The sequence below is a fragment of the Melospiza georgiana genome, chromosome W, assembly GCF_028018845.1.
Source record: "Melospiza georgiana isolate bMelGeo1 chromosome W, bMelGeo1.pri, whole genome shotgun sequence".
NCBI classification, from domain to species: domain Eukaryota; kingdom Metazoa; phylum Chordata; class Aves; order Passeriformes; family Passerellidae; genus Melospiza; species Melospiza georgiana.
The window spans coordinates 11,232,932-11,260,717 of record NC_080464.1 but is presented as its reverse complement, the minus strand read 5'-3'; the positions used below and the strand labels follow the sequence as shown (position 1 = coordinate 11,260,717).

At 47.3% G+C, this 27,786-nt stretch overlaps 1 pseudogene; it reads left to right on the top strand.

Moving 5' to 3' along the window:
- Window positions 1–27,786, top strand: part of LOC131095419 (sorting nexin-2-like) — a 201,180-nt pseudogene that overhangs the window by 76,455 nt on the left and 96,939 nt on the right.

Sequence of the window (27,786 nt, the reverse complement as noted above, 5' to 3'; positions counted from 1 at the left end):
GCCTCCAGCTCTTCTTGTTTATTGCCCAAACTGTGTGCATTTGTATACATGCACCTCATCTGGGCAACTGAGTTCACCCCTATCTTACGTTTGCAATTCTTGGGCCTGTTTCCAGTTAGCTCAGCTGGTTCCCATTCCCCCTTCAAGCTTAGTTTAAAGCTCGCTCAATGAGGTCTGCCAGTTCATGAGCTAAAATCCTTTTGCCCTTAACGGAGAGGTGTACCCCATCTGATTCCAGCAAAGAAGATGCTGTAAAAGTTTCGCCTGCTCGGATGATAAGGGTGTACAATCTGCTTGTAATCTGGAATTGGTATCCTCCAAAAACCCTCAGTGCTTAGGAAAGCCTGTGTTTCCCTCTTGCTGGTTGGTGGGACATAGCTGCTAATTTGTTGACCATGTCCATTGGAATCTGATGATGTCCATCTTGCCATTTTACTCCTAAAACCTGAATTTCCTGGGCAGGTACCTTGACCTTACTTTGCTTTATTGCAAAATTGGCCTTCAGGAGGATTTGAATTATCTTCTCTCTTTTCTCAAAACTTCCTCTGCTGTGTTGCCCCATGCAATGATGTCATCAATATACTGCAAGGGTTCTGGAGCCTCACCCTTTCTTCTGGTGCAGTCTGGATGAGTCCATAGAAAATAGTGGGGCTGTGTTTTCACCCATGGGGTAGTCAGTTCTAGGTGTACTGGATGCCACTCCATGTGAAAGCAACCTGTGGCCTGCACTCTGTTGCTAAAGGAGTGGAGAAAAATACATTTAGCAGTATTGATGGTGGCACATTGTGAGGCAGTGTCAACTAAAGCCTTATACTCTTGTGGGTCTCATGTGTCAGGCCATCAGATCCCCACAGTCCAATAGGTCTAATTGTCTCTTTCTTCCACCTGGCTGGAGGCAGAGCCTCTCTAGTCCTGGTCATAGTAGTCATTGCTCATTTCTTGTAAATATGAACTGGAGGTCCCTTCAAAAGAATTGGACATAACATCATCCCTTCTATTCTGCCTGAGGACTTGCCCACGGGAAACTGGAGTGGCATTAATCTGTCAGAATTCAGGACATCCCTCTGGCTGTCCTGGACTGCCAAGACCCCTGCCAGGGGGCTCAGAGAACCTGGCACAGAGCCCAAGATGCTTGTGGTTTTGATTATGACCCATGGAGCAAATTACCAACCTTATATGAAGATCTGCAACTCACAACAGTTTAAGTAGAATGATAGTGAATTTATCATGGGGTGGAAAAATATATTTTTAGGGTTTTTAGAATGGGGGTTCAAGGGGCAAGATGGACGGATCTGGGCGTGTCCAGCCTTTCTCCTTCTTCTTGGCCTCCATCTTCTGGTGTGATGTTGGTACTTTTAGATTGGTTTAGAGTAGAAGCTCACTGTCTAACATAGGTGATAGGTATTGGAAAGGAATTGTAAATATTGTTTACATAGTTTTTAGTATAAAAAGATAACACCGCCTCTGAGGCAGGCAGGGTGCCTCTGACTGTCTTGCTGAGAGGACCTCGGCTGGACAGGAGAAAAAATTTTATAGATAAGATACAATAAACAATCTTGAGACCAAGAACTGAAGAGCTCTGACTCCTTCTTTGAGCACCAGACTGGGAAAAGAGACTTTCTAACGTATCTCAGGGTCACTCTGACTAGCTAGAGATCCCGAGATTAATCCTTGAAGAGTTTCCTGCAGTGGCTATTCTTCCTCTCAACTCATGTACCCATGCTGCTAGGGCAGAGGTGGGTTTTCCATCACATTTCCTTATGTCCTCTCCATGGTCATGCAGGTAAAACCACAGGTTACTTCATGGTGTGTACCCTCTCTCTTGATCAGGAGGTCACTTGCTCCCAATAGCAGAGACTGGTATATACTGGAGGGGTATGGGACATTTCCTCTCTAGTTTGCTCCAGTCTTTCAAGTCTGTCTGCCGGCTTTGATACTCTTTCCACAGTGAAGGGGCAGCTCGGTAGGGAGGAAAAAGATGATCTTCATATTGACAGAGTTGGGTAGTCACCTGATGCACTCTTTGTTTTCTTTCTTTCATTGACATCAATTCCAGTGAGTTGGCATACAATGATGGTGTGCTCCACACAAACTTCTGCCACATGGATTGTGTACACTGGATCTCATCTGGATTGACAGAGGACTGCTCATTATTTGTTTCCCTATAGATTACCTCCAACAAGAACACACTTTCCTTAACATCCAAAGGGATTTCAAAATTCTCAAAAGCTGTTGTAACATGCCTCAAGGAAGAAAAGGGAGTGAAAGACTGGAGAAAATCATCCTTCCCTGTTCCCCACACAGGCTGGGTATGATTATTAATAGATTCCCAGATAGCACTCCAGGCCAGAGCAGGAGAGCAACACTGAATACATATCCCAAAATATCCTCATTTCTCTTGAAGTTATCATGTGATAAACTGATATCCCACAGTACAGCAACAAAGTAATGCTGATTCTTTTCCCACTCTGGAACAGCTCCCCGTGAGGAGCACATATGGGAATATATACAGGATTAGGTACCATACCCACACAAACAGACCAAACAACATTGCGACCAATGACTCCATATTTAATTACGGCAAATGCTTAGATCAAATTTGTTTCTAACCCACTCTGGGCAGATCTGTTGTTATCTCAACCCTTTATGCACCATGTTAGGCACCAATTAAGGCTGTCAGTGGTTTAGGAATGGAATTCACCAATTTAGTGTTCCCACTGAAACTGCACCAACACTTGCTTCCCCTCCCCCTCACATTTGAAGCACAAAAGGCAAAGATCACAGGTTGAGATAAGAACAATTTGCTGGAAATTGCAATGAGATAAGAAAATTAGCAGTAACAGAAACAATACTAATAACAAAAGTATACAAAGAGAGTTGATTGTCCTGATTTCAGCTTCAGTAGCTGGTACAGTGCTCTTTTGGATTCAGAATGAGAATAGTGTTGATAACCCACTGATGTTTTGGCTTTTGCTTAGCCATGTTTATCCTGAGTCAAGGACTTTTTTTTTTTCTTGTCTCATGCTCTGCCAGTGAGGAGGTACACAAAAAACACAAACTGAGAGGAAGCATTGCCAGGACAGGTGACCCAAACTCACCAAAGGGATATTCCACACCATAGAACGTCATGCCCAGTATATGAACTGGGGGAAGTTACCCGGAAGGGTGGCCAATATGGGTTTGGGAAGGGGGATCGGGCAATCAGTCAGTGGGTAGTGAGCAATTGCATTGTGCATCACTTATTTTTCCCTTATTGTTATCATTTTTAATTATTAGTGTATTTGATTTTCTTTTCAATCATTAAACTGTTCTTAACATACAAGTTTTACTTTGATTCTCCTCCCCATTCCACCAGGGTTGGAGGAGAGAGAGGGGTGGTTGAGTGAGTGGCTGTGTGGTGCTTAATCTCCATCTGGGCTTAAACCATGCCAGTGATTCACCAAGCCCAAGATAAGGGAAAAAATGGTGGACAGAACCTCTGCCCACGATGCTTTCCTTCAACCAGAAAGGAATGTCCTTTCTTCTTGGAAGTGAGAGGGAGTACCTTTCCCCCACACCTGGCAATAACATAAGATAGTATTGAATAACACAGTTTCTTGGCCATGCCCCCTCCCACTGATGTGGGCTGGAACCAGGAAATGGGGGGGTAAAAAAAAGAAGACAAACACTTAAAGAAAACACTTTCCCTCTGTCTTTCTCCAGCTTAACTTCAGGCCAGACACTTATTGTCCCCCCTTCATAGTCTTTACTCCTCCTATTATTGGTGCATCTTACACTCAGTCCCTTTTCAGTGAGGCCACAAATCCACAAATGGTGCAGGAGGTTGGGATTGAGACATAGGGGCTTTGTTCTGCCACTCCTTGTTCCTTAACCTTATCTTCCACTTCCCTTCTACTTGTTTCCTGTGCTGTGGCATGGGTCCCTCCACAGGCTGCAGTCCCTTCAGGGATGTACCTGCTCCAGCATGGACTTGCCCCTACCGCTCTGTCCTTGTTTCTGTGTTTTTATAGAGGCATCACAAACTTCTCTGAGTCAGCTTTGGCATGTGGTGGGTCCATTGTTAAGCTGAATGGAACCAGCTGTGACCAACATTGGATAGAACTTGACCATCTTCCATAAATATCACCCCTGCAAGACCTGACCCTCTCCCCCCCCCCCACACGCATAGCTTTGCCATGTATACCCAATGCATTAATTTAAAAGGAACCCTAAAAAACAACTCAAACCAAAAAATCCTCCACATTTCTTTTTAGAAATAAAAAATAATATAATCAAAATATTAATTATGAGCATACCAAGCAATATACTTATAAACTAAGATTTAATTTCTTGTTCTGCTTTATTGTAGTAACTGTTTTCTTCAGAGCACAAGTGGCCAGTGAAACTGTCACATTTATTTAGATTGTCTTCATAAATGCAAATTCAACTAGTTACTAAAAACCTTTGATCACAATAGATGTATTACAGGAAATTGCATATTTCATAGTTCTGTTCCCACAAAAGTGTGCAGCATACAGTGTTTGTGTTCTTTGCATTCCTATGTGGTGTTTTCATTGTAATTTGGCTTAAGATTATCTGAGCTTAATCTTTCAGTCATATCAGTTAATGATTTCTTTATGATAACATAACATTAGCATGATGCACTCTTCTTCAAAGGCATGACCAAGGTGAAAATAGGCAAGGAAGATTCTTCATCTGCTGAATTTGTAGAAAAAAGAAGAGCAGCATTAGAAAGGTAATGTATGTATCTAACTAAAACTTGTTTAGCGTCAAAAGGAATTTTAATATATTACATGGAGTCTGTAACTGGGATCTGAACCACTTGTACTTAGGTGGATTCTGGAGTCTGTACACAGTTTCACAACTTTTGTGTAGAAATGGAATACTTTACATTAATAGGAAATATATAGGGAAAATTATAGTTACCTTTTTTCAAACAGGTAACTTGTTAAAACTGAGGTTGCAGAGTTCCAGTAAGAAAAACTTTTTTCAACTTACTTAAACACTGTAATTTTAAGGCATTAAATCACTTCAGTGAAACCATTTTATATAAAATTGACTGTTGGGCAGGGGGAAGGATGAAAGAAACCTTTAGTCAATTGAAACTATAGAATAGTGGAATCATAGAATGGTTGGAAGGGACCTTAAAGATCATCAAGTTCCACCCTCCCAGCCATGGGCAGGGACACCTTCCACTAGACCAGGTTGCTCAAAGCCCCATCCAGCCTGGCCTTGAACACCTCCAGGGATGGGGCATTTCTGTGAGCAGAGTGGGAGCTTCAGACAAAGTTTATTAGAGAAACCTTTATTAGAGTCACAAGGTGCAGAAAAGACCCCTTTGCTTTCTAAACTCCTTCTCAGAGAGGAGTCTGGGTGTGGCTGGATCCAATCCTAGTCACAGACTTGGTCAATTACACCTATACAATCTTTTAGACATAAACCATTGTTTATGTCTAAAAGATTGTATAGGTGTAATTGAACCTTTATACAACTTTGTCCCACAGGATTGAGGATGCCAACCCAGATATATTTATATAAAAATAATTTGCTTATTATTATAATGTTTAAACAAAATATCTTAATCAGAATTATTTACTACATAGTATAGTAACTATAGCTACTAGTAAAATAGCTATAACTATTAGTACAGTATAGTGCACTATTTTTAAAGCAATATTAAAGCAATTATATTAAAGATAGCAAATTATTATATTAAAGATAGCAAAAATATTTATTAAATTGAGATTGATGTTGCTCACCCATACCTAGGGAGTGTGGGCAAATCTCTTTCACTCAGCTTCAAGGAGTAAACTTGAGGGATGTCCCCCTCAAGGGGGGAAATCTCCACACATAGTCCAAGAAGAGATATGTTAGAAGACCCTGTAAGTTAGAAAGTGGGACTGGGATTTTATAGTATGAAGTACTGGACTGTTAGTCATTAGTCTCCAGGCTATCTGTGTCAGGTTAGCAACTTTAGGTAAGTTTTCAGTAGTATCCCTTGTTTGCTCCTTTATTAGGAACTTTGCCAAGTCTGCCATATCTTCACCTTGCTATCAGGTTATTTAACTTCGGGATTGATGAGTCAGACTAGTTTCAGCATTCTTCAACACCAAAAGCAGCATGACCTCCCTTCTCCATTCACCACTGGAAGCTTTGCAAATAGGGCATTATTTGAATTATTTAACCCTCACTCCAGGCAGAGCATCCTGCTGCAAGGGCTTCCACAGCTTCTCTGGGCAACCTGTTTCAGTGCCTCACCACCCTCACAGTAAAGAATTTCTTCCTAATATCTAATCTAAACCTACCTTCCTTCAGTTTGAAGCCATTACCCCCTGTCCTGTCACTACATGCCCTTGTAAAAAGTCCTTCTTCAGTTTTTTGTAGGCTCCATTTGGTACTGGAAGGCTTCTATAGGGTCTTCCCAGTGTATTCCCTTATCCAGGCTGAACAAGCCCAACTCTATCAGCCTGTTTTTACAGAAGAGGTGCTCCAGCCCTCTGATCATCTTTGTGGCCCTCTGGACCTGCTCCAACAGGTCCATGTCATTCTGGTGCTGAAGACTTCAGACCTGGATGCAATACTCCAGGTTGGGTCTCACCAGGGCAGAGTAGAGGGGGAGAATACCCTCCCTCAACCTGCTGGCCATGCTTAAAAAGATATTATTGGTTTGCTGGGCCACAAGCGTGCATTGCCAGATCATGTCAAGCTTTTCATCCACCAACATTTCCCAGACCTTCTTTTCAGGGCTGCTTTTAATCCATTCTCTGCCCAGTCTGTACTTGTGCTTGGGATTGCCCTGACCCATGTGCAGGAACTTGCGCTTCAACTTGTTGAACTTAATGAGGTTTGCACAGGCCCACCCATCAAGCCTATCAAGGTCCCTCTGGATAGCATCCCTTCATTTCAGCATGTTGACTGTACCACTCAGCTTGGTGTTATTGGCAACCTTGCTGAGGGTGCACTCAATTCCATTGTCCATGTTGCTGACAAAGATGTTAAATAATGCCAGTCCAAATATGGACCCCTGATGAAGACTACTTGTCACTGGTCTCCACATGGACATTGAGACATTGACCACAGCTGTGTGCAAACATTCAGTTAATTATTATCCACCAAGTGGTCCATCCATCAAATTCATGTATGTCTAGTTTAAAGACAAGGATGTCATGCAGGGCAGTGTCAAATGTTTTGTACAAGTCGAGGTAGATGACAACAGTCACTCATCCACCATCACTGTAATCCTGTTGTAGAAGGCCATCAAATATTTCAGTCATGATTTTCTCCTAGTGAAGTCATGGTGGCTGTCACCAAGCACTTCCTTCTTTTCCATATGCCTTAGCATAGTTTCCAGAAGGATCGACTCCATGAATTTGCCAGGCACTGAATTGAGACTGACCAGCCTATAGTTCCCTGGGTCTATCGTTTTCCCCTTTTTAAAAATGGGGGTTATGCTTCCCCTTTTTCATTCAGTGGGAGCTTCACCAAACTGCCACAACAGATATGATGGATAGTGGTTTAGCCACTTTGCCAGTTCCTTCAAGACCTGCATATGCATCTTATCACGTCCCATTGACTTGTGCACCTTCAGGTTCCTTAGATAGTCTCAAACCAGATCCTCTCCTACAATGGTGTTACAACACATCCCGGGAAATGAGAGTAAGCCAGGTTCTTGTTAATACATCTCTTGGGGTGGATTAGAATTAAACAACATTGGATGATCGATGTTTGTAAATAGATGTATTTAGGGCTTAGTTTAGAACAATTTGATTGCAAAGGAAAGCAAGTATGTAGCCATTTTGATTATTATTATCTATAATATTATCTGCCCCATCAGAATCTCCCAGGGGAAGGGAGGAGGAAGAGTTTTACAACCCAGTGGTTTGTGTAAGGGAGGGCAATTTAGACTGACAAGACCCTCCATCTCTTATTTCACTCATAGCCAATGATTCACCCTCTGTCCATTACATACCCAAAAGCCTGCCTCCCCCACCTCCAAACATAGCTCCAGCAAAGCACTCTGAGCCTTCCCAACTTAGAAATGCTTTGAGTCATTAACCCATAAAAGTCCAGTCTCTCATGTATGGGCAGTTCTTCATTCTCCCAATCCCTGCCTTTCCCTTCTGTGACTTAGCTGATGTCACTGGGACACTCGCTGGTGAAGACAAGCAAAAAAATTGTTTAGTACCTCATCCTTCTCCATGTTTTCCCTATTCCTTTTATCACCAGTATACCTACAGAAGCTTTTCTTGTTGCCCTTCATGTCCCTGGAGAGATTTCATTCTATCAGGGCTTTAGCTTTCCTAACCTTATCCCTGACTGCTCAGATAATCCCTCTGAATTTCTCCCAGGCTACATGTCTTTGCTTCCACTCTCTCTAGGCTTCCTTTTAATGTTTGAGTTTTTCCAGGAGCTGCTTGTTCAGCCATGCAGGCCGCCTGGCATTTTTGCCTGACTTCGTCTTTGTTGGGATGCATCACTCCTGAGCTTGGAGGAGGTGATCCTTGAATATTGACCAGCTTTGTTGGGCTTCTCTTCCGTCCAGGTCTTTATCCCATGGTCCTTTACCAAGCAGATTCCTGAAGAGGCCAAAGTCTGCTCTCCTGTATAACAGCCTTCTGATGACTTATAGTGCATTAGCATAACCAGCTGTGTTTTGGTATGAGATAGCAGATCTCTGACACCCAGAACTGGCATACAACTTGTATTGTTCGCATACCTTTGCTGTGGAAAGGTGTTACAAGACTAGATTAGATCACTCAGATCTGATCTAGTAGTTAGTTTATTGAGTTCTAATCAGTAAATGTAGGTATGTAAGATAGTTAATGAGTACAGATGGATTAGCAGTCAATGCTCTATGATCTACTACACTTAAAGTTAGCATGCAAAACAAAGACCATTGTAAAATCTTACTCTATGTATCTAAATGTTACATGCATGCAAAAAATGTCACTTTGCAACCCATCGATTCCTGGTGTCAGGTAGGGGATCTCTCAGCTTTGAGGGGTAACCTTGAGAAGCATCTCCACTTGAGGGGAGATGACTGTTGCTTAGCCAGCTGCTATGGAGGGAGAGCTCAACAGACCCTGATGGCTGCACATATTGGTAGTGTCAAGTGACTGACTCATAGTCAGATTTTGTGCTGTGTTCATGCAGTTTCAGGCACTTATGAGCCCTGTTTCCAACTAAATGAGGTTTGTGGTTTTGATGCTGTGTTTACTGATAGCCTCACACAACAGGATTAACTTTGAATAGGCCTACTTGTTAAGCACCTGCCCACACCAAAGTTCAGTTATTTTAAACAGGAAGAGTGTGCCCAACATATTCTCCGCCCTGTGACTACAGTCAATCCATTTTACTTCCCAGAGTGGTGGTATGGTCATTTCTTGCCTCTGTGCCATAAATAAAGGGTGCCAAAGACATCACCTTTTTTATAGGCTGGTAAATACATTAAAATATTAGATTCTCTGATTCTTTAATATCAACATGTGTACTCATAGCTATTATACATTGAGATAATCACTGTAATTTGATATATAAACAAAGGGTTAGCAATAAACACAAAAATACAAAGATTAACAAGGCTACAATTGGGTGTAACATCAAATTCAAAGCTTCAGTTGACATTGTTGACCATTCAAGTAGTTCCCACCAGTGATGTTCTCCACTTTCTTCACTCTTTCTAAGACATGGTGTATCTCATCTGTGCCATGATCAAGGTACTTTGTCCTCTTTTTTTTTAACTCATTTTAGCAACTGACACAGGTCTTTCTACTGCCACAGTTTTCTTACCAATGTGAGATTGATTCCTATAGGGGTAGGTAATAAATCTTGATACAATGTATAGTTAGATTGTAACAGGAGCTCAATGCCTAATGACATCCCATAATTTCACTAAAATTGAAAATACAGATATTTGCATATCTACAGTGGTGTTGTCTATAAATAGAAAATAGCAAAGGGTTCTATCCTGCTTTAATCCCAGCTGGCAACTAAGCACCACACAGCGACTCACTCACTCACTCACTCACTCACTCACTCACTCACTCACTCACTCACTCACTCATTCACTCTCCCCTGGTGGGATACGGGAGAGATTCAGAAGAGTAAAAGGGAGAAAACTCATGGGTCGAGATAGTTTAATAGGCAAAGCAAAAGACACACACATCAAAGCAAAACAAGGAATTCATTCACTGCTTCCCATGGGCAGGCAGGCCAATTTCAAGAAAGCAGGACTCCATCACACCTAATGGTGACTTGAGAAGTCAAACACTGTAACTTCAGATGTGCCCCATTCCTTCTTCTTCCCCCAGCTTTATATGATGAGCATGACATCATACCGTATGGAATTTTCCTTTGGTCCACCAGAATCAATTGTCATGGCTGTGTCCCCTCCCAACCTCCTGTGCATCCCCAGCCTACTCACTGGTGGTGATGCCTTGAAGAACCTACAAATAAAACAACAAACTCTTGAGATAAAATTAATATAGGAGGTAATATAAAGGCTGGTCTTTATCGGAGGCCTCTAAGGGGTAGATATGAAAAATACCTAAAATGCCCACTCCCATATGGGGTGAATACAGTTTTATAAGTTTAGCAAATTAGCATAATTGACAAAAATCACCAATTAGGAGCACAAATGGTGAGGTAATTCCCCCCCCCGGGTTCAACCTACTCTGAATCCTGTCCATTCAATACCATGTTCTCTGGCCCAGGTGTTAATAAGGCCCTTCTTGAAATGGGTCCCATTGTCTGACTCTATTCTCTCAGGGGTGCCATGTCTCCACAGGACTTGCTTTTCTAGGCCCAAGATGGTGTTCTGGGCATTAGCATGAGGCACAGGGTAGGTGTCTAGCCATCCAGTGCTGGCTTCCACCATGGTCAGCACATAGCACTTTCCTTGGTGTGTCTGGGGCAGTGTGATGTAGTCAAACTGCCAGGCCTCCCCATACTTATATTTGGACCACCACCCAGCAAACCATAGGGGCTTCACTTGCTTTGCCTGCTTGATGGCCGCACATGTCTCACAGTCATGGATAACCTGCAAAATACTGTCCATGGTTAGATCCACCCCTCGATCTCATGCCTGTTTATAGGTAGCATCTCTGCCCTGATGACCTGAGGCATCATGAGCCCATCGAGCTAGGAACAACTCCCCTTTATGTTGCTAATCTATCTTTGATACCTTTGTCTTTGCAGCGTGGTCTACCTGCTCATTGTTTTGGTGCTCCTCATTAGCTCGACTCTTGGGGCCATGGACATCTACGTGACGGACTTTCACAGGTAACTTCTGTACCCAAGAGACAATGTCTTCCCACTCATTAGCAGCCCAGACTGGTTTTCCTCTGCACTGCCAGTTGGGCTTTTTTCACCTTTCCAGGCAGCCCCACAGAGCATTGGTTACCATCCAAGAATCGGTATAAAGGTATAGCTTTGGCGACTTCTCTCTTTCAGCAATGTCCAGGGCCTTGAGTTCAGAAAGTTGACTTGATCCACCTTCTCCTTTGGTAGCTTGTACAACTTGTTGTGGGGGGCTCCATAGGGCTGCTTTCTACTTCTGGTTCATCCCTATGATGTGACAGGAACCATCAGTGAAAAGAGTGTAGTGTGTTTCCTCTCCTGGTAGTTGGTTGTATGGTGGAGCTTCCTCAGCATGTGTCACTTGCTCTTGTTCCTCTTCATCAGTGAGACCAAAGTTTTCACCTTCCAGCCAGTTTGTAATTATGGCCAAAATCCCTGGGCAATTTGGGTTTCCAATATGGGTGCACTGTGTGATGAGGGCAATCCATTTGCTCCATGTAGCATCGGTGGCATGGTGAATAGTGGGAAACTTTTCTTTAAACATCCACCCCAGCACCAGTAGTCGGGGTGCCAAGAGGAGTTGTGCTTCTGTGCCAATCACCTCTGAGGCGGTTTGGACTCCTTCATAGGTGGCCAAGATTTCCTTCTCTGTGAGAGCGTAGTTGGCTTTGGACCCTCTGTAACTTTGGCTCCAGAATCCCAGTTGTCGGCCTTGAGTCTCCCTAGGCACCTTCTGCCAAATGCAAATGCAAATATGCAAATAGTACAAACAAAAAAAAAACCCACTGACAGAGTCAGAATATGACCTGACACCATGTTGGTCAGGGTGTTGGTCGCAGTCCTATTAAATGGTGGCTGCAGTCTTCCTGGAGTGACAAATGTGGTTCTGTTGAAGCAGTAATCCTGTAGAAGGGTGTAGTTTTCCTCTGGAGGTCCAGTGGTGGTGTAGATGGGCTTGGTCTTCCTCTGGGAATCCAGTGGAGAAGGCTGCCTGTAGTGTTCCAAATGTCAGATTACATCCAGGTTGGAATGCTTGTCTCCTCCCTCTGGGCGGAGCTTCTCACAATGGAATGATGTAATATTATCAGTCATGCAGTGAGACTCAATGGCCCATTAGCAGAAGACATCTCTCCAGACAGAGGATTGGTTGCGGAAGAGATAAAGAAATTTGCCCAATTAACAAAAGATAACTGCCCCACCTCTAACAGATGTCAAATAGAATACACACCCCCATTTCCAACCTAAGACGCTGTACAACATATATCAACATCATCAGTGTGACATTTGTTCCCATTTTTTGGTCCCATACTCTCTGTTCTAAAAGATATAGTTCCATGGTGATTTAATCTTAGTGCAAGGATTAGGTATATAGTATATACCAAAGCATTGTGTATTTATAAAAACAAAAGCTATGGTTGTACTTTTGGTGGGGTCATAAGCAAAGTTGATTAGATACCACTAAGACTGGAAATCCTTTTCAAATTGAGTTGATTTTCTCAAAGTAAATTTTGAATCTCACTGGGTAATGTGCCCTCATCACCTTTCTTTATAATTGCTGCTGAAGCTGATTGCACCCTGTCGTAGTTTGACACTGGCCCAACACCAGGCACCCACTAGAGTCTCTCGCTTACCCTCTCCTGCCATAGCTGGGCAGAGGAGAGGGAAAAAAATTTAACGAATGCTTCATGAGATGAGATAAGGACCAGGATAAAACACTTCAAGGGCAAAAGGGATGCAACTTAAGGTTGCACAGTGAAATTTATTACTAACAGAATCAGAGTAGCATAATGAGGAGCAAAATAAGCCCTTAAAACACCATTTCTCCCCAGTCAGTCTTTCCTTCCCAACGACAGCGCAGGGAGACAGGGCATGGAGGTTTTGGCCAGTTCATCACAGAGATTTTCTTCCACTGCTCTGGGAGAGGAGTCCTTCCCCTGTGAGACCATGGGGTCCCTCCCACAGGAGACAATTTTTCATGAACTTCTCCAGTGTGGGTCCACTCTCATGAGCAGCAGCCATACTGCACCTGCTGCAATGTGAGTCCCTCACACGGGCAAACAGTCCTACCAAAACCGCTACAACATGGGTCTCTCTTTCCCCAGGATGCCATCCTCCAAGGACAGGCTTCTCCAGCCTGGAAGCAAGGGCCCTCTCTCTCCACCGGGTCTTCCACTGGATCACAGCCTCCTCCAGGCATCTACCTGCTCCGGCATGGGCTGTTGTGTTGTGTTGTTTAATTTCCCCAGTTATTTTCCTATTTTATGTATTCTCCCCCCAGTTCTGTGAAATGGTTCCTCCCTCCCCTGGTTTTCCCGCCACTGCCTTCCCGGTCGGTTCGTTTCCATGGTTACCCCCTTCCCCCTCAACAGTCAATCGCCCCTGTTATGTAATCTCCCCTCCCTTATTCTCCTTATAAGTAAGTTTTTCCTCCTCCCTGGGCCCAGTCAATCACCCCCCACTCCTCCCAGGCTTCCAGAATCTTCTCCTCTCTGGGGGCTGTGGTTGGCTGTGGTCCCGGGGCCCCTCCTTTATGTTGTATTTATTGGTTAGTCCCCTATGTCAATTATGTTTGTACCCTTCCCCGATTGGCTAGTTGGGCTCCCCTCCTCTCTCCACCCCTTCGTTTTAAAACTGTACCTCCCGCCCCTTCTTGCTGCCACTTGCTGGTTGGCACCCTCCTGTTCTGTACCTGCCGTCGAGCCACCAATAAACCGGAGTTAGCCCCCAGCCTGTGGACACCTCTTTTCTTCGTTCCTCTGCGCTCCTGTCCACACCGCGCATCCAGCCCAGCCTGAGGCCACGACGCCAAGGGGGGCTGGCAGTGTATGCGCCGGGGGTGTCGGCCACCTCCCTTCAGCACTCAGCTAGCCGGACACTCGGGCCAAATACGCCCTCGCGCAGGTTGGCGCCCAACGTGGGGCCTGAGAGTGGACATCTGGACACCTGACCACCGACCAGACCCCGCGGTGTTGGATTTACAAATTCCTCTGGCCGTCAGCCTACCTCAGGTGGTAGCAGACCCCGTTCTAGGGGTAGCGCTCCCTGAGGATTGGAGTCTCAGCCCTCAGCACCGACAGAGGAGGACTCCAGGAACGAAGACCCCCTCGCCCGACCTTCTGTTGCCTCTCCAACGAGATTGGTAAGTCCGGACCCCTTCTTCCCTGGGGACTCTCCGGGCTTCCCCCTTCGCCTTTTTAAACCTTTCCCTAGGGGTACGGGCCCTGCCCTGGGGACCTGCCTTCCACCCTCTTTCCTAAACCCCACACTTTTGTTATTTTAATCCTTCCGTGGGAGCCGGACTCTCCCCGGACGCGGGGGCCGGACCCACCACCCTATTTCCTTGTTCCTCATACCTTCTCCCGGACTTCGGGGCGGTGGGAGGGCGAAGGCTCGTGGTCAGCGGCTTGTTGTTTTAGTTCGCGTTTTCCCCGGGCGAGAGGGGAGTGACATCGGTTTCCTTTCCCCCTTTCTAGTAGTGATTTTTTTGCTGCTAGAAAGGTGCCATGGGTGCGGGCTTGGGAAAGGAACAAAAAGAGGTTTATTACTATGTTCGTGGTTTGTTGTTCACTGGTGGGCATAAAGCGCCCAAACCAGAGTTGAAATTGTTAGTTAAGTGGGTCTTTTCCAAGTTCCCCAACGTCTCCTCAGAAGTTGTTAAACAGCCACGTTTTTGGGCAGCCGTTGTGGCCAAATTAAATGAAGCAGTGAAGTCTGGGGAGACGAATTTAGCTAACGTGGCATACTGGGCTGGTGTTGTGCTTGCCACTCTCCGCCCAGTAGGGGAGCCGAAGAAAGGGCCCGCAAGTTCTGCGTTGTCCCCCCGTTCCCCTCGTTCACTTGCCCTTGTCCCTCATTCCGCTCCCCAATCCCATAGGCAGGAGCCCTCGAGGGGGATTCTAAAGGCCGACAAGAAGCAGGGGGTTCCACCTGCCCCTGCTCCCCCTCGATCCGCTCGGCCTCCCCCTTCGAGGAGCCCTGGCCAGGCTTCTCTTCATCCCGACCCCCCTGTTCCTATCCCCAAGTCCCCAGTTGTTAAACCCAAGGTTCGGTTTGCTGATGGTGTTGAAAATGGCTCCCAGGGTGCCCAAAATGGCGCCGGCCACATGGCCGTTCCCGCCAAGACCCCTTCTCTTCCCCAGAATCCCTTTCTCCCTAATCCCAACCCCTTTCTCCCTTCTGATCCAGTCCCTTTGTCGGTTGCCCCTCCCTTGTACCCCTCCTTGGTCCCTCCCACGGCTCCTCCTTCAACCCCGCCCGTTGCTCCGCCCCTAGTACAGCCTCCCGTTGACCCCGCCCCTGCTCCTCCCTCGTATTCAGCTCCTCCCTCGACTCCTCCCGTTCCTCCGCCTCCTGTACCGCCCCCGGTACAGCCCCCTACTGATCCCGCCCCTACTCCTCCCACTCTTCCGGCTCCTCCTCCGGCTCCTCCCGTATCTCCTCCCCCAGTTCAGCCCCCCGTAGATCCCTCCCCTGTTACTCCCTCGTGTTTGGCTCCGCCCCCATGTTCCACCCAGGGGGCGGAGAGGGGTGGTGTGCCGTGCCCACCCCCTCGTCCCGCCTCACTACCAGGCCCCGCCTCAACCTCTTCCACTTCCGGTTCCCACGCCTCCCCTTCTGGTTCCCACGCTTTGTGTTCCAGGGGGGGGGGGTGGATGACCGGAGGCCGGGGCAGGCGCCCTTGTTGGAAGCCGCCCCGGTTTCGTACACCCTAAGCGGAGAGGGGAGTTCTTTGGCACAGTGGGTGCCTTTAGCACCGGCCCGGATCAAGGAACTGTGCAAGGCGCAGAAGGACTACTCCCGGGAGTCTGAATACTTCCAGGGGTTGCTCCGCAATGCCCTTGCGCAGGGAGATCTGGTGCCTGCTGACCTGAGAGCTCTCTTCTCCAGCTTAACAGGTCCTATGGAATTTTGGATTTGGGAGGCGGAGTGGAAGAGGGAGATTGTGGAGGTTCTCCCAAATCTTTGGGGGAATCCTGCCACATCTCATGATGCGGACGGCCTGATAGTGCAGGAAGAACACCTGTTGGGCGAGGGGTCGTGGGCGAATGGGGCGGCCCAGGCTCGGGCCCTTTTTCCCCAGCATCTGGTGGAGTCGGCTCAGGCTGCGGAGCGGGCCTTTTTTAAACTGGCAGTCGTCACCTCCCAATGGGAGGAAGACGAGGTGCGGCAGGGCGCGCAGGAGCCCTACCTAGCCTTCATCGAACGCCTCTACCGTTTCGTTGAGGCACAGGTGTCCGGGGACCGGGAGAGAGAATGTATGCTGAGAAAAATGGCATACTATAATGCCAATGCAGAATGCTGAAAGGCAATTCGGACTCTCCCCCGAACTCCCCGGCCCACGGTGGAGGCGATGATGGAGGCGGTAGTGGCTCATGTTCCACTCTCTGCGCGCCCACGCCGAAACTCCGTAGCCTTTGCCGACCTCCCCGAGCCCGAGCCATTCGATCTAGAGGCTGCCCCCGCTGCTGGGCCACTGACACCAGGGCCCGGCAGAAGAACAACGGACACCCACCCCTGCCACTTATGTGGCAAAATTGGGCACTGGATGCCCCAGTGTCCAATGAGGTTAGATTACCTTAATTACAGAAAACAAAGGGAGAGGGAGAAAAAGACAGCAAAAAACTAGGTCAAGAGCGCAGCCCCTCCCTGCGCGTGGATAAAAATGTGGCGGGCGATCGATCATCACGCGGGGAGGAAGGAGTTGAGGGAGCGCCGCCGCCAAATTTCGTCTTGCCGGACTTGACAAAATTCACGGACATGACTAATACCTGTGGTGCAGTTCCTGCGCTTAACACCTTGTCCTCTGCTTCCCCTTACAGGCTGCAGCTAACTAGGGATTTTTATATCCCTAGCAGTAACATCCAGCTGGTGTCTGTCGACCTCCAACATCCGGGTCGCTGGAGGAAACTAGGATGTTGCAGGTGGACTGTCATCGGTGACACAAAGCACACGCCGCGAGACGTGCACATCATTCCCGGTCTGGTCACTACCGACCGGGATCGTTTCGCGGTAGGGCTGTACTGTGTCCGACCCCCACTTCTCCTTCCCAAGGGACAGGTGATCGCCCAGGCCATTCCCGTTCCTGATCGAGACCATTGGAGCAGCGGCGCGGAGAGGACATCGCCTCCGTCGGTGGCCTGGGCGCAACTCGTAGGGAGGGAGAAGCCCCGCCTGACATGTCAGCTTTCGTTGGGCGGGGATCGGAAGGTCATCAGGGGTCTCTTGGACACGGGTGCGGATGTGACGATCATTCCCTCTCGGGAGTGGCCGTCACATTGGGATTTGCAAAGTGCAGCGGGCACGATTTCAGGTGTCGGGGGTTTACAATTGGCCAAACAGTCTAAGAGCATTGTCCAAATTAAGGGGCCCGACGGGCAATTGGCTTCAGTGCGCCCGTTTGTTTTAGATTACAACGAGCCTCTCTGGGGGAGAGATCTGCTAGCCCAGTGGGGGGCCAGAATTGACCTGCCAAAGGCCCCCCAGGTTTTTCGGGCAGTGGCCACTGATGAGCGCCGGACTTGGAAGCTGGATTGGCTCTCAGATAGACCAGTACAGGTCCAACAGTGGCCACTTAACAAACAGAAATTGAAGGCGCTCAATGAGCTCGTGCAGGAGCAGCTACTTAAGGGCAACATCGAGGAGTCCATGTCACCCTGGAACTCCCCGGTGTTTGTAATCAAAAAGCCCAATAAGGATAAGTGGCGGCTCCTGACCGACCTCCGCCAAATTAATGACCTAATTGTTGACATGGGATCTCTCCAACCAGGGATGCCATCCCCAGCAATGCTCCCGCAAAATTGGAATCTGGCGGTAATTGATATAAAGGATTGTTTCTTCCAAATTCCCCTTCACCCGGACGATGCCCCGCTCTTTGCTTTCACGGTTCCGTCCATCAACCGTGAGTCCCCGGCCAAGCGCTACCATTGGCGGGTATTACCACAGGGAATGAAGAACAGCCCTGTGATCTGTCAATGGTACGTCGCTTCGCTGCTGTCACCTTTACGTACAACCCTCGGGGATGCCGTCATCCTCCATCATTATATGGACGACATCCTCGTGTGTGCGGCCGACCACAGTCTACTTGCCCATGCGCTTGACCTGACAACCAATGCGTTGGTTGCTGCAGGGTTCGAGCTCCAGCAGGATAAGATTCAGCGGATGCCACCTTGGAAGTACCTGGGCCTCGAAATTACAAAGCGGACCATTGTTCCGCAAAAATTGGCTATTCGGACGAAAGTCCAGACCCTGGCAGATGTCCATCAACTGTGTGGGTCTTTAAATTGGGTGAGACCCTGGCTAGGCATCCCCACCGAAGACCTAGCCCCCCTTTTCAATTTGTTGAAAGGGGGAGAGGGGCTTAGTTCCCCTAGGGCTCTCACCCCAGAGGCAGAGGTGGCTCTGGAGAAGGTGCAAAAGACTATTTCGGCCAGGCAGGCCCATCGGTACCACCCGGGCCTGCCATTCAAATTTATCATACTGGGAAAGCTGCCACACCTCCATGGCATGATCCACCAGTGGGACCAAGACCTAAAGGACCAGGGTCTGGGTGACCCCCTCTTGATCATAGAGTGGGTGTTCCTCAGCCACCATAGGTCCAAAAGGATGACACGGCCACAAGAGTTGGTAGCCGAACTGATCCTCAAGGCAAGATCGAGGATCAGGGAGCTGGCAGGGTGTGACTTTGCTTGCATTCACATTCCCATCAAATTGGAAGCGGGCCAATTAAAATTAAAGACCTTTGAAGAACTGTTGCAGACTAATGAATATTTACAGTTTGCATTGGACAGCTACACCGGGCGCGTCGCAGTTGATCGGCCGGCCCACAAATTGTTTAATTCGGATTTCAAATTGTCTTTAACTAAGGTTCAAAGTAGGGAACCACTGGATGCCGTGACTGTCTTTACTGACGCGTCTGGAGCATCCCACAAGTCTGTCATGACTTGGAGGGATCCTCAAACTCAGCAGTGGGAGACCGATGTTGTTCTTGTGGAGGGTTCTCCACAAGTTGCTGAGTTGGACGCAGTCGTCAGGGCATTCCAGAGATTCCCTGGACCTTTTAATTTGGTGACAGATTCTGCGTATGTCACCGGTGTGGTGTCCCGAGCTGAACATGCAGTTCTTCAAGAGGTCACAAACAAAAGGTTGTTTGAATTGTTAAACAGGCTCGTTGAGTTGGTCTCCCACCGCGAGCATCCATTTTATGTGATGCATGTGAGGTCACACACTGACCTGCCCGGGTTCATCGCGGAGGGCAACCGCCGTGCCGACTCCTTGGCCGCGGCTGCCGTTACGCAGGGCCCGCTCCCGGATGTGTTCGGCCAGGCTAAGATCAGCCACCAGCTCTTTCACCAAAATGCACCCGGCCTGGTTCGGCAATTCAATCTGACGCAGGACCAGGCCAAGGCGATTGTGGCCACATGTCCCCAATGCCAGCAACATCAGATGCCCACCGTGGTCTCGGGAGCTAATCCCCGGGGCCTGGCGAGCTGTGAGGTGTGGCAGACGGACGTAACACATGTTCCATCTTTTGGCCGGTTGTGTTACGTCCACGTCTCAGTAGACACCTTCTCTGGTGCCATCTACGCTTCTGCCCACACAGGGGAAAAGGCAGCGGATGTTCAGAGGCATCTGCTTCAGGCATTCGCTGTCTTGGGCATCCCTAGGGCCCTAAAAACTGACAACGGCCCTGCGTATGTTTCTAAGGAGCTGCGGAGCTTCCTGCAGCAATGGGGAATAGTCCATAAGACCGGCATCCCCTATTCCCTGACAGGCCAAGCCATGGTGGAGAGGGCCCACCAGAGCCTCAAGAAGACCCTGTCCCGCCAACAACCGGCGATGAAGGTGGAGACCCCCCACGTCCGGCTGTCAAGAGCTCTATACACCCTTAACTTCCTGAATTGTTCTTTCGACAGCCAAAATCCTCCAGTGGTCCGGCACTTCGGCAGCCACCAGCAGCTGCAGCCCAAAGTCAGGCCTCCGGTTCTGGTCAAGGATCCAGAGACCTGGTGGACGGAGGGCCCCTTCGACTTGGTGACCTGGGGGAGGGGATACGCTTGCGTGTCTACCCCCTCAGGTCCCAAGTGGGTTCCATCCAAGTGGGTAAGGCCCTTCGTCCTGAAGCAGGGGACAAAAGCGGGGACTGTACCACAAGTTTGGCAGGCGTGTTGGCGGCGACGGAGGAGGCAACACCATCCACCATCTGCTCCTCCAGCCCTTCCCTCCGTGGAGGAAGAGCCTTCCCCTCCAGCCTCTCCTCCACCACTGGACCTCCTCCTCCACGTTTCCTCCTGTTCTCCCCCTCTGCCTGATATGTCACCCCGAATGTTCTATTTAAGTTGGCTTTTCGGGGAGGAACCATACCTATAATTTCGATATACTTTTACTGTTTTCTATCGTTTCAGTTTCATGTCCCCAATGGCCCCCGCTTCATCATTATTAAAGTCGTTTTGAGTTTAGTTATGCTTTCAGTTTTCGTTGTGGTGATCCGCGGCCTGGTCCAAAGACTGATATCGAAAGCCACCTCGCCAAACATCAATCATGCCACCGTGCCCGTCAAGGAGCACATCGAGCTGGGGGACCTCTCCTCGGAGGCCGGGGAAGCTGCAGAAGAGGAGGGGTCAACAGTGTCGCCCGTTGACCATCCCTGGGCGGACGAGCCCCAGCTCGAAGAAGGCGAGGATTGGCCGGACCAGCCGCGGGTCCCCGAAGCTTGAGTTTACATGGACTTCTATGTTCCTTTATTTTATTTGTTAAGAAACGGGGAGATGTTGTGTTGTGTTGTTTAATTTCCCCAGTTATTTTCCTATTTTATGTATTCTCCTCCCAGTTCTGTGAAATGGTTCCTCCCTCCCCTGGTTTTCCCGCCACTGCCTTCCCGGTCGGTTCGTTTCCATGGTTACCCCCTTCCCCCTCAACAGTCAATCGCCCCTGTTATGTAATCTCCCCTCCCTTATTCTCCTTATAAGTAAGTTTTTCCTCCTCCCTGGGCCCAGTCAATCACCCCCCACTCCTCCCAGGCTTCCAGAATCTTCTCCTCTCTGGGGGCTGTGGTTGGCTGTGGTCCCGGGGCCCCTCCTTTATGTTGTATTTATTGGTTAGTCCCCTATGTCAATTATGTTTGTACCCTTCCCCGATTGGCTAGTTGGGCTCCTCTCCTCTCTCCACCCCTTCGTTTTAAAACTGTACCTCCCGCCCCTTCTTGCTGCCACTTGCTGGTTGGCACCCTCCTGTTCTGTACCTGCCGTCGAGCCACCAATAAACCGGAGTTAGCCCCCAGCCTGTGGACACCTCTTTTCTTCGTTCCTCTGCACTCCTGTCCACACCGCGCATCCAGCCCAGCCTGAGGCCACGACGCCAAGGGGGGCTGGCAGTGTATGCGCCGGGGGTGTCGGCCACCTCCCTTCAGCACTCAGCTAGCCGGACACTCGGGCCAAATACGCCCTCGCGCAATGGGCACCTCCCCCATGCGCTGCAGGTGGATTTCTGCATCCCCAGTGGACCCATGGGCTGCAGAGGCACAACCTGCTTTAACATGGTCCTCACCACAGCCTGCAGAGGAATCTCAGCTCTGTCACCTGGGGCACCTCCTCCCCCTCCTTCTCCACTGAGCTTGGGGTTGCTATGTTGTTTCCCTCATGTTCTCACCTCCTACTCTTCTCTGATTAGGAGAAAGAAATTGTGACTTTTTTTTTATTTTCTTCCTAAATATGTAATCACAGAGGTATTACCAACCTCTCTCATTGGCCCAGGTTTGGCCAGCAGCAAGTCCATTTTCAAAGCCATCAGCCATTGGCTCTGATGGACATGGTAGAAGCTTCCAGGAGTTTATCACAGGAGCCATCTTTGTGGCCCCCCCACTACCAAAAAACAGGCCGTAAAAAACCAATACACACCCATAAGTGAACTTGCATACAGGTAAGAGCTAGAGAAACATTCTTCTGGGCGATGGTGTCTACAACTAGCTGGTGATCCTTCTCATTCATTCTTTCCCATTTAGGCAATATAACAGTGTCCTGGTTTAGGGCAAATTTGGGAGAAAACCTCCAAAAGGGGGCCCCTCCAGAAAGCAAACCCACACGGCCCCTCCCCCCAACTGGTTCGGGAAGGATTCCTAGGAGAGAAGTGGAAAGAACCTGTTTATTCAACAGGAAAACACCCCCCAGCACAAAAATGAACAATACCGGATGACAACACTCTTTCACCACTCTGAAAAAGATGACAAATTCAGAAAGTCTCTCCTGGGAGTGGTCACTCTGTTATCAGTCCCTCTGGCCCTGGGAATAGCTGCTGCAGGCCACAAGGTGCAAACTCTTGGTGTTTCCCAGGTCCCAGTCCAGAGCAGGCTTGACTGGTTCCAAGAAAGGGAAAGGAAACACAGTCCAGGGAAAATTCAGGCTGCTTAGCTAAACTAACTAATGAGCAGAAGCAAAAAGCAAGAGCAAAGCAGGAGCAAAGCAGAAGCAAGAGCAAGAGCAAAGCAAAAAGCCAGGCAAAAAGCAAAAGCTACATTATGTACTGCCCTGTCTGTGTCCCGCCAGCTGTGGGGGAGCAGGCTGATAACAAAACCAAAAAAAAACATTCGCTCTTCAGAGCCAGTCTTGAAGGCACAGAACATAATATCCAGCATAAACAGAACAGATGACTGGGGATACAAGCTTCATAATGTCACCCTAGGACAAACAGCTAAGAGACATTGAGTAGTTCCTAGTGCCAGCAAAGATCTTAACAGATGTTCCAATTTATACAAATCACTTGTTTCCAAGCTTAATTTGTTTGCTAAAACTTCAGCATCTATGCTGTTTAATACTCCTAATCCTGTTCCCATAATGCCAATCACATCTCTCCTTGCTTGTTTTGGAGGTGAGGGTTTGCCCATGCAACCATGTCAACCACCCTGTACAGGATTTTGAAAAAAGCCAACCACTTGTTTTAAAATTTTAAAAGTTTAATAGTAATAAGATGTTTATAAAAATAGCAATACAAATTTGAGCTATAAGAATTTGGACAATCAGAATTAGGACAATAAAAAAGCAAAGAATTACAGAGGTCCGGATGCTTTCCTCAAAAAAAGCATGTCGGCAAGCAAAGTATTTACCCTTGAAAGCAATAGCCTGTTGTTATAAATGATCAAATTGGTAGCCAAATTTATGAAAAATTTAACAAAGATTTGTTAGATCAATAACAAAAAAAAAAAAAAAACAAAACGAAAAAAAGAAAAAACACCACAGTCAAGACAGCATCAGCCCCGGGTACAGGCGCTGGGTGACCTAGGGTTCTGGCTAACAGAGACAGCATTTTCCCAGAGGTACATCCCGAGTGCTTCCAGTGGCCAGCTTATATACAGTTTATTCTGCCTGAGGCAGGGATGACCACATATTTCTTTGTGTCCCTTCACATGTAGAGTTGGATCCATACAGGTGTAGGAACAGACAAAGGTGAATCTGGAGATGCAGACCAATGTCTGAGTATCCAGGCAGAAGCTGCATTCACATGTAATAGAATGATACCAGTTCCTGAGCACCGCGATGCAATCATGTCCAGGTGCAGGTCCTGTGAGCTCCTGGAGACATTCCATTCCGGGAAGGTCCAGATGCTATCATGTCCAGGTGTAGGTGCCAGAGGAAATCCCCTGTAATAAGCAGAGACTGTCCCATTCATATGGTGACAGACCAGATATTATCTTAAGGCTGTCCAGGAACTGGTTACAATAAGAATAGAACTCTGTTCCCAGACAGAGTGGTCAGAGGCATAACTTTGAATCTTCACAATATTTTATACACATATATATCTACTTCTATATTATGAATTATCTCTACCATATACTATACCTGTTGCATATTCATATATCTCATACATGATGCAAACATTCCTTTCAATCGAAGGATTTTTCTGTTTATTGTCAACTTCCCCCCCTTCATCTTGTAAATCATGGTTTGGCTTCGTGAAGTCTGGAAGGAGGTAGAAGGAGCCTGATTCTTCCCGATAAGGAGGCAGTAATTCTTCTCTTTTCGATTTTACTGTCTTGTTGCTGTTATCGCTGTGCGAAGAATTTCGTGATTATCTTATCCAGTTCTTGAGCTAGTTAGAATAATTATCTTACATCGCATAGTTTCTATTTTAATATTATGTTATCGCTTAAACTATATTTAACACACTACTTAAAAAGATCAATACAGTACTACAAAATTATTGCAATATAACTTTCCAACATAACACATATAGTATTTCTTTTAATAATATGCATTTTTCACAGGATGCATTTAGGAATGGTGAGCAGGTGGGTTTAATTGCAGAGATATTAACTTGCATTGATAGTTGAAATTACTCAAAGACCATGATGGATTACACACCACTTGTTGCTACTCTTTTTTTAATAGCATAAGGTCCATCTTCAAAAACCTGTGGGGATAAGGTCACCAGTCTCATCACGGGCCTTAGAGACCATAGGATGCATTGTGGACAGACTGTTCTTTTATTTCTATCTGATTCACCATTTTTATAGTTAAAATGGTGTTTCTGTTTGTGTAGTTTAATAAAGATGATTCTGCATTGTGGGACAAAAAAGTGACAGTTCCCTTCTACCTTTTCAGATTTTAGCCACTTACTGTATTGTTGACTAATGACTGGTTTTGTTAATTTTTTTTTTGTTTTATTCCCCAATATTCCTGTATTTTCAACAATCTTAAATGTATAATTTAGAAAGTACTGTGACGCTGTTGAGTCAGGGATGGATGAAATGAATCCATGGTTCAGAAGGCAAAAAAGAGAGAATCTTTTTTAAGAGGTAGCATCATTTTATAACCAGGATTGCTAAGGTGAAATCTGATTGGTGTCAAAGTAAAAACCTTTCACATTATTGGTGAACTATGAATAACACACTCTGAAGGTACATATCTATAAACAACATGAACAGAAAGAGAGATGATAATTGTTTTCATTCTTCCTCTCTAAGTTTCCCAGACCTGAAGCCTGGGAGAATTCTCTTCAACTGAACTGAGAATCTCCACAGTACTGCAGTTACCATATTGATTAGTACAAATAAAAGAATTGTGAGCTTCCACCCCATGTGTTGGACTTGTCAATGTATAAACTGGATCTGATTCATACTGGAGATGATTAGTCCTGTGGCAAGGATAAGTATTCTTCCAGTGTTAGACCATCTCCAGGGAAGGTGTTTTGGTATTGTCACTGGTACTGTTCCTGGAAAGGGAAATAAAAATAACTCAAGTCTCATCAGGGAGACTGGATTGAATACCCTTTCTAGTGAGTGCCTAGGGTATATCCACCCTGAGCTAATATGATGTTTAGCTCCACTGTTGTCTTTTGTTTTGTACAGTGCTTGCCAAATGGCAGCAGCAGCTTGTCCAACAATTCAGCAAGAGCTGCATGAGCTATAGTGGGTGAATGTTTATAGCCATGAGAAAGTCTGTTAAGAGTAAATTGTAACCTATTGTATGTTGTTGGAGGTTAGAATTGTTCATTTTTTTTCTTTTTCTCTCAGGGAATTTTTCCCCATATGTTCCCTAAGAGATAATAATGACTGGTACTTAAGAGAGACAAAAGAGGTGGCTAAGATGGGGGGAAAGGGGGCAGCTGCACTCTCCTAGCAGAGGGACTTTCTTTTGGAAGGGCAGAGATACCTTGAGAAATTTGGTTGCGGGGTGAGAGGCTGGGCTTGGTTTCTGTCTCTCTTGCTCTCAGGATAGGAGAAACAGGCAGTGGTTGCCATGGGAAGAATTCGACACTACTGCAGAGTCTCGTCTCCTAGTGTCTTCTACTGTGAGTGAGGCTCTGCTCGTAAGAGTGCCCGTTGCACTGGGACCCTATGAACACCCTACTTGACTGGAAAGGACCCTCACCATCTACTCAGATGCCTCAGGGGAAAACCCAGGACCCCAAGCCCACTCTGAGGGAGCCTCTCTCAGTCACGGACATCTTTTGTGAAAAATCCTTTCTTTAGGATTTTTCTCCCTTCTGAGAAGCTGTGGTCTCAGCAACAAATGTAAACAATGGTTATCTGCTGCTGTGGAATGTAACAGGTGGATCCATGATTGGTGTCCTGTGGATGTTTGGATTTACTGACCACTCACGGCAGAGCTGTTCTCGCTTTCTGCCGGAACACAGAACTTTGTTATTCATTCCTATTCTATTATTAGCTTAGCTAGCCTTCTGAGAACTTTCTCTCTATTCTTTTTAGTATAGTTATAATGTAATATATGTATCATAAAATAATAAATCAAGCCTTCTGAACATGAGGTCAACATTATCATCTCTCTCTTCACCCTGAAAACCCTTGCAAGCCCTGTAACATCTCTCGGCTGTGTTTGGGAGCCTGGCTGCCGCTGCCCAGCCCTGTCGGTTTTTCTGCCACTGCTCCAGGTTTTTCGCTACACTGTAACTCAGAACCCTGTGCCTGCTGGGACACCCCTCATCTCCTGTTACAGCTGCGGAGTTTCTGCTAGATTTAGTGTACTACCCCGCGTGTGCTTGCCTCTGCCGTTCCAGCCACTGCTCCAAGGATCCTGTTACAGCCCATTTCGCTATCTGGAGGGACATCGGGACCGGCTGCCCCTGTGAGGTTGTAAAGGAAGCCCCTTTTCTATCTCTTCCCCTGGCGTGCCCCCCAGTAACTTCGTGGAGAAGGCAACTGAGCTTGCGCCACAGCGCCCCCTGAAGCCATGGGGGGGGGGGGGAATCATCGCACCTGCCCTGCCGGCTGTGACCATAACTACACTAAAGGGGAAAGTGCTTGACAACCGAGAGAAGGCTGTTACTGCATTTCTGTTTTTGTCTGTTGTTGCTGCCATTGTTGTTGCTTGTTTGCCTTGTGTCCTAAGTGTCGAGGTCCACCCGAGTGAACGGGTGACGGATGATTTTTTTGTGCAAAAATAACCAACAAGGCACAGGGGGTTTGCAGTAATAAATCAACAAAATGCAATTTTATTGAAATAACCACAGCTGATATGCGTTGGTGAGGGAATCTGGGGAAGAAAAGGATAAGGGAAGAGGGAGGAAAGGAGGACAGGGGGGGTGTATGGCTACCGAAACGTGACGCCGTTGTTCGGGGTCCAGCTGTCGAAGCTCACTGGGCACGTCCGGGGAGATCTCAAAGCACGGTCAGAACTGCACCCTAAAATATACTGGTTTTCGTTGGGGGAAGGGTGGCCGAAATAAGGTCTCCAAGAAGAGAAAAGAATAGGAAAAGAAGGAGGGGGTGTTCACTCCATTGTTTTCATGGCCCAATGCTCGCAGGTGCATTTATTCTGGTCATTTTTACCCCCCTTCGTGCACACCTACCCCGAGCTGGGGGGGTGTTCAGTCCCAGTCTCTGGAAGGGGTGCCAGGGGGGTTTCTTGTACGGGGATTTCTTGTCTCGGTTCCTTGATGAAAAGGCTCACATCTCTGTTTGTCTGTCACAATGGTTGAAGGCAGGCAAGAGGGGTCTTCTCTTGGAGGGGGGAAACCACCCCAGAGCTCAGACCAGCCAGG